Below are 6,000 nucleotides of genomic sequence, written 5' to 3' on the forward strand. Positions count from 1 at the left end.
CCCTTCTCAGCTTAGCCTGACCACTGCCTGCTGCGGTGGAGGGGCTGGGTGGAGGACAAAGGTACTGTGTGACCTGAGGTGCCCTCCACACCGACACTGGCTCCCAGAAGGGGGCCAGAAGCATGACCCCTTCAGTAGCTCTAACAGGGCTTTCACTCACTCATTCATTCATTCACAATCATTCATTCCTTTGATTAGCTGGTCTGTGCCCGACCCATGGCTGGAACTGCAGGTATGGCCAGAGATGAATGTGACAGACCCCACCCGTCCTTAAGTTGGTCACATCCTGATGTGAGAGGCAGACATAATCCCACAGACAAATACATGAAGGAAAGGTTCTCTGAGGACATGAAGTGGGGGGCAGGGGACTTGGCCCAGGGCCATGAGGGACAGGTGCTCCCTGCAACCCCAAGGTTATGGAGAAATCAAACACGTCACAGGGAGAGAGTTCTAAAGAGCAGCATATGCAAAGGTCCTGTGGCAGGTGGATACAGGGCCTGTTTGAAGACTGAGAAGGATGATGCACCTGGTAGCCTGGGCAGTGAGGTTGAGGGGCTGAGGCTGGGCCAGGAAGGGTAGAAGCTGCAGGAAAGGGGCCTGGTGCGGGAGAGGCGAGCTCTGCCTCCAGCAGTCAAGCAACAAAAAGCTTATGGCGTGTTTTAAACAAAGGGGGATAGAACAGATTGGCACTGAGCACGGGTCACACTGGCTGCTATGTGGGGACAGGCTGGGAGGAGCAGGAGCAGGTGCAGCTCTGGGCAGAGACTGAGAGCAGGTGGGCTGGGCAGGGGCTCCGGTGGCCCCTGCTGCCCTGGTGGGGACTACAGAACAGGCCTGCGGCTTCCACCATGGCACTGATGGCTTATCTGTGCCCTGAACCAGCCTCCTGAAGAGGCCCGGCCTGGCTGGCCTCCCTCACCCTGCCCTGTCAGCCCCAGCCAGCTGGCCCACTGACTCAGGCGCTGGGGGTGAGGGGGCAGGAAGCTGGGGGGGGGCAGGAAGCCAGGGAGGGCAGGGCGGGCTCCTCCAACAGGTCAGGCCAGTCTTCCTCGCCTAAGGCAGAGCCATATGGGCAGTTCTGCCAGGCAGGAGCATCCTGCCCGCCACGGCACGAGCAAGGGAATGGGGTCATGGCACCCAGTCTCAAGGGTTGGCCAACAGCTGGCATAGGCCTGACCCCAGGCCTCTTTAAGAGAGCTAAACTAGGTCTGGGTCCGGAACGCTGGGCATGAGCCTGGCCTGGCAGAGGGCCAGTGGTGGTGAGAGCTAGTGCTGGCCCCTCTCCTGCTATGACTTGAGGGAAGGGCTCTGACCCTGACCCAGTCCAGGGGCCTGCCCAGACCAGAGATCACAGAAGGTCCAGAGCCCAGATCTGCCCCCCGCCTTCAGCCCAGGCCCCGGAAGTAGAGGACAGCCATGGTACCAATTGGGTGGTGTGAGGGGGCTTCCAGCTCCTGGTCATCCCTGCCCACTCTCCCAGCACTCCTGCCATCCGTTTGCAGTGACAGCTGCAAGGGTGTGCTGGCTAGGCACAGCAGCCGCCAACCCCCTCACCCCCAGCTCTCCCCTCCAGCCTCTCTCCCCCTTCAAGTCCCTTCCCACCAACCCAGACAGCATGTCATTGCCCCTGATCCAAAGCAGTCCAGGTCCCCTGTCTGTCCCTGTCGTCCAGGCTAGGCAGTTAGGACCCTTGGACCTAACCTGCACTTCCTAGTCCCCACCCTCCACAGAGGCTGCTGGTAACCCGGTTCTAAGAGAGTGGTAGAAAGGTTGGGCAGACTGGGGAGGGTCCCCTAGAAGCTGCTCTTGAGCCTCTGGGTGGATGGGACCTATGTGAGCCCAGGGCACAGGATCGAGGAGGGGTGGACACGTTAGGCAGGTAGGGTCTCTCCACTTTCGAGAACTCACCAGAGGTGAAAGGCAAGAGTCGTCAGGAAGTCCTGTTTCTTGGGGAAAGCCAGGCTGGAGGCTCTGGGACCCCTCTCTTTGGCCCCAGGCATCTGTGGACACTCTTGAGGGCCTCAGAAGACACATGGCCCAAGGGAATAGGCATAGGAATAGTCTGGCAAGAAGCCACATGGCCCTGATGGCAAACTCAGATGCTTCTGGGGTCAGGCAGGAAACTGGAGTGAAGAGCCTGGTGTGGGACAAGAGGGAGAGGTGGAGACTAGGGTGACCCGTGAGCCCTGGCCACAGGGGGCAGCTGTCACTCAGCCCCAGGCAAAAGTTCCTGTTTAAGGCAAGCTGGGAAGCCCCATTTTAATGTGAAATCACCTGACATTGCAATGTTGGCAATGCCTTCAAAGTTTTAAAAACTCCCAGCACTTAGGGAGGCCAAGGTTGGAGAATGACTTGAGGCCAGGAGTTCCACACCAGCCTGGGCAACATAGTGAGACCCTGTCTCTACAAAAAAAATTTTTAAATAGTCAGGCATGTTGGCATATGCCTATAGTCCTAGCTACTTGGGAGGCTGAGGCAGAAGGACTGCTTCATTTGGGCCCAGGAGTTTAAGGCTTCAGTGAGCTACGATCATGCCATTGCATTCTAGCCTGGGTGACAGAGCGAAATGCCTCTTTAAAAAACAAAACAAAACTCTCATGTAGGCCACACTAAATGTCCTCAAGGGCCAGCTCTGGTCCAGAAGCAGAGGTTCACAAGCCATGCCCTATATCTGTGCATACTGAGAAACGTGTGGGGTATGCAGCCCTGCCTGTCCTGGAAGGGGCCCTGTGGGAAGAAGACCCTGAGGAGGGGACATCTATAGGTGACTGCTGCAGACAGACCCTACTTAGCCCCTGACAATGACTGGACAGAGGCTATCCTGCCTTCTGAAGGCAACTGAGTCCTCCAGAGACTATGCAACTCTCCAGCTGGTGTGGCCCAACCTCCCAGGACAAGCCTTCAGGCCCCCTAAAGACTAGAGTTGGCCCTGCCAAAGGCTTTGGCTGCAAGCCGGGCTGGAGGGGCTGCGGGTGTCCCAGGACTCTCTGGAAGTCGGGAGCTGAGCTGGGTCCCCAAAGGCTCTGAGGCATGACTCTGACCACAAACACGGAGGGTGAGGGAGGGGGGGCAGAGTGTTTTCCTGGAATCCTCCAAGGCAGGGGATTTTTCTGGACTAATCCAGCCCCTGGCACCCGCCCCTACTGCCCAATAAGGGCCACTGTCAACTGCAGCCCAGGCCCCACCCACTGACAGTGAGCCCCCCATCCTGGACTTAAAGCTGCCAGTAGCTGTGGGGCTTGGGCAGACCCTCACTGCCCTTCCTATTTCTGTCCCTTTGCCTAAAATGTGGGGTGAGGGGCTGCAGGGATGCTCCCAACCCCGAAGGCTGTCAGGGCTAAAAGGATCCCAGATTTGGCAAGCTTTCGAAAAGGCTTTGAGTGGCCTGCTCGGGAGTTCTCTGAAATTGGGATTAACCACTACCAATACTCTGAAGGATTTCACCTAAAAATCTGGATTTCCAGTTCTCCTCAAATCCGCAGCTCTGGCAGGCTGGGGCCGGTCATGAGGCCTGAGCCCTCTCGCCAGCCTCGCTCCCCCCATCCCCGCCTCTCCAGGTCTCCACGGGCCCTGGGCGCTGCTTCTCGCATTTATGTCACCTGCCTGGTCTCCCTCAACAGTCGCTTTGCTTTTACACAAAAGGCAGGACACATAGCAAACTAGCGCAGACAGACCAGAGCCCGGGACTCGAAACGAGGCCGCGCGAGGTCCCGCCGGCCCAGGTCGGGGGGCGGCGGGGTAAGGCTCAGGCCGCCCGGGCGGCGGAGGCCCTCGGCGCAAAAGGGGGCGGGCCTCCACGCGGCCCCGCCCCGGCCAATGGGGAGACGCCCCGCCCCCGCTCGCGACGGCCCCGCCCCCCTCGGCTCTTAAGGCGCGACCCGCCTCTGGTGAGCCGACTCCTGAGCCCAAGCCCGGGCGGGGAGACGCGGACACGGCTGTCTCGGGACCCCGGGACCCCGGCCGCCCGGGAAGGACTGAGGCCGCAGCCCGCCCTGCCCGGCTCCCTCCGCCGCCGCCTTCGGTGAGTCTCTGCGGGGCTGGGGGGCTGCGGACGGGACCGGGACGCCACGGTCAGGCTGTGCACACGCGCCGTTCACGCGCGGACCCCCGCCGCGCGCACACGCACTCGCCGGCGGGACCGCGGCCCCCAGCCCCGCACAGTCACCTGGGCCGACCCGGCGCGCGGTGGGCAGGCCCAGTGCACCTCCTTCCCGGGCCGTCCTGGGGCGCCGGCAGCCCCGCGGCCGGCCTGGGTGAGCGCTGGCGTGTACGGTGAGCCGGCAAGGCTGCGAGCAGACAAAATAAACAGCCCCCCTTGCTTCCTCCTCCCACGGCCGGGCCCTCCGGCATAACCAGTTTTATGAATCAAACCCCTTTCAGGGGATGGTCTTACCGTGGTCTTGGGTTACTTCTCCTCCTAGGGTCTGGCAGCCCAGTGCCCCTGTGCAGACGGGCTGCCCAGGGTCCTCAGGACCCTTGTCACTCAGCACAGAGCAGGGGACCACAGATATGCAGCCCTGGGGAGGGGTTGGGGGACGGCTGGTAGATATCTGATGGCCTGTTCTTCCAGGTGGGGGATGCACCTTGGCTGCGAGGGCATTTAGTGCCCGAGGTAGCAGGGTGCCCCATCTCTGCCTCTGCCAGGGACAGGGCTTTGCTTGGCCTGCAAACCTAATGGCCTGGAGCCAGCCCAGTCCTTTGTGTCCTGGGCTGGCAGGGCTGGGGCCTGAGGACTGCTGAGGTCTCCTGTGGTCATTGGCAGGCCAGCCGATTGGTGCCAACCATTCTGCCTCACCCCCCCCGGTTCGTTAACGATTACCATGCCAGGGTCGCTGACCACTTCTGCTGTGGCCCAAGGGTGGAGTGTGTAGGGTGGAAGAAAGAAGTAGTCCTGAGGGTCTAGATGTCTGCCTGCTTGACTTTTGCACCAAGGGCAGGTGAGGCTCTGGGGGCACCAGAACTAGAGCCCTCCTCCCTAGGCCAAGAGAGAGCCTCCAGGGCAGGGGACTGGACAAAATCTGAAAGGTTCATTCATGCTAGGCTGCACTTTGGGTATTGGGGGCATAGAGGGGTGTCCAGGCTGGTGCCCTCTGAGTGGAGTCCATTAGAGCCAGCCCAGGGGGCAGTGAAGTCTAGTATGAGCCCAGCTATTAGCAAAGCCCAGCAGAGCTGGGACAGGCTGTAGGGGGATGGGGAGCAGTCCCCTGGGTTTGCTGTCTTCTCCCAGGGGAGTCAGCCCCAGAGCTTCTGTAAACAGAGTGTCAGAGGCAGGAAGAGGGTTCTGGCAGTGAGCAGCCCAGCTGGAGTCCCTCCAGACGATTATCTAGCCTCTCCTGGGCCCTAGGAGGGAGGATGAGCACACACGTGCCAGCCTAGGGGCCTGGGCACTGCCTGTCCCCACCTCCCCCAGCCTACTACTATTGCCCATTGGAACAGCCACCCTGAGACCTGTGGGTCCAGAGGGTCAGATGGGGGTGGGGTGGGGGGACCATTGTCCCAGGGCATTTGTTCAGATGACACTACCGGCTCCACACTGTGGAAATGGGGGAGGGAGTTTCAACACAAGGAGCCCCTCAGAACTGCCCAGGAAGGCCCCTCTGGCAGGCAGCCCTGGGCCAGGTGATGCCCTGGGCAGGAGAGGGGTCCATAGTTCCTAACTCCCATTACTGACACCCCCACCAACAGCCCTGGGGGAGCTGGGACAAGTCCCAGGTAAAGTCAGTCCTTGTGGGGGCTTATAAGTGGCTCCCACCCCCGGGCTGGGTGGCCCCTTTCTCCCAGGCAGCTCCCTGCTTGGCAGGCCAGCCACACAGTCCCCCTCGGTGAGCAGAGAGGAGGCTCCTCATAGAGGCATCCTGGACCACTGGCAGGCCCTGAGCTCCTGAGAAGGGCAGCAAGGCCACCTAACTGGGTTAGTGACCCCTCCTAGAGCCCTCCTCAGCTCTCCTTATAGTCCCCTCCCTGGGCTGGAGAGCCCAAGGCTCTGTGCTGCCAAGAAAA

At 60.9% G+C, this 6,000-nt stretch overlaps 2 protein-coding genes across 2 annotated transcripts in view; one reads left to right on the top strand and one right to left on the bottom strand.

Moving 5' to 3' along the window:
• The window catches only part of CORO7 (coronin 7), a 52,247-nt gene that overhangs the window by 8,516 nt on the left and 37,731 nt on the right, over window positions 1-6,000 (bottom strand). The gene's annotated exons all lie outside the window — the stretch shown is intronic.
• VASN (vasorin) overlaps window positions 3,948-6,000 on the top strand; it is a 10,633-nt gene continuing 8,580 nt past the window's right edge. The window contains exon 1 of the mRNA XM_012647704.1: window positions 3,948-4,021. The gene's annotated coding sequence lies outside the window, so the exon portion shown is untranslated. The remainder of the gene's footprint in view (window positions 4,022-6,000) is intronic.

Source organism: Propithecus coquereli, unplaced genomic scaffold (assembly GCF_000956105.1).
Source record: "Propithecus coquereli isolate 6110/MARCELLA unplaced genomic scaffold, Pcoq_1.0 Scaffold27, whole genome shotgun sequence".
In the NCBI taxonomy this organism is placed as follows: domain Eukaryota; kingdom Metazoa; phylum Chordata; class Mammalia; order Primates; family Indriidae; genus Propithecus; species Propithecus coquereli.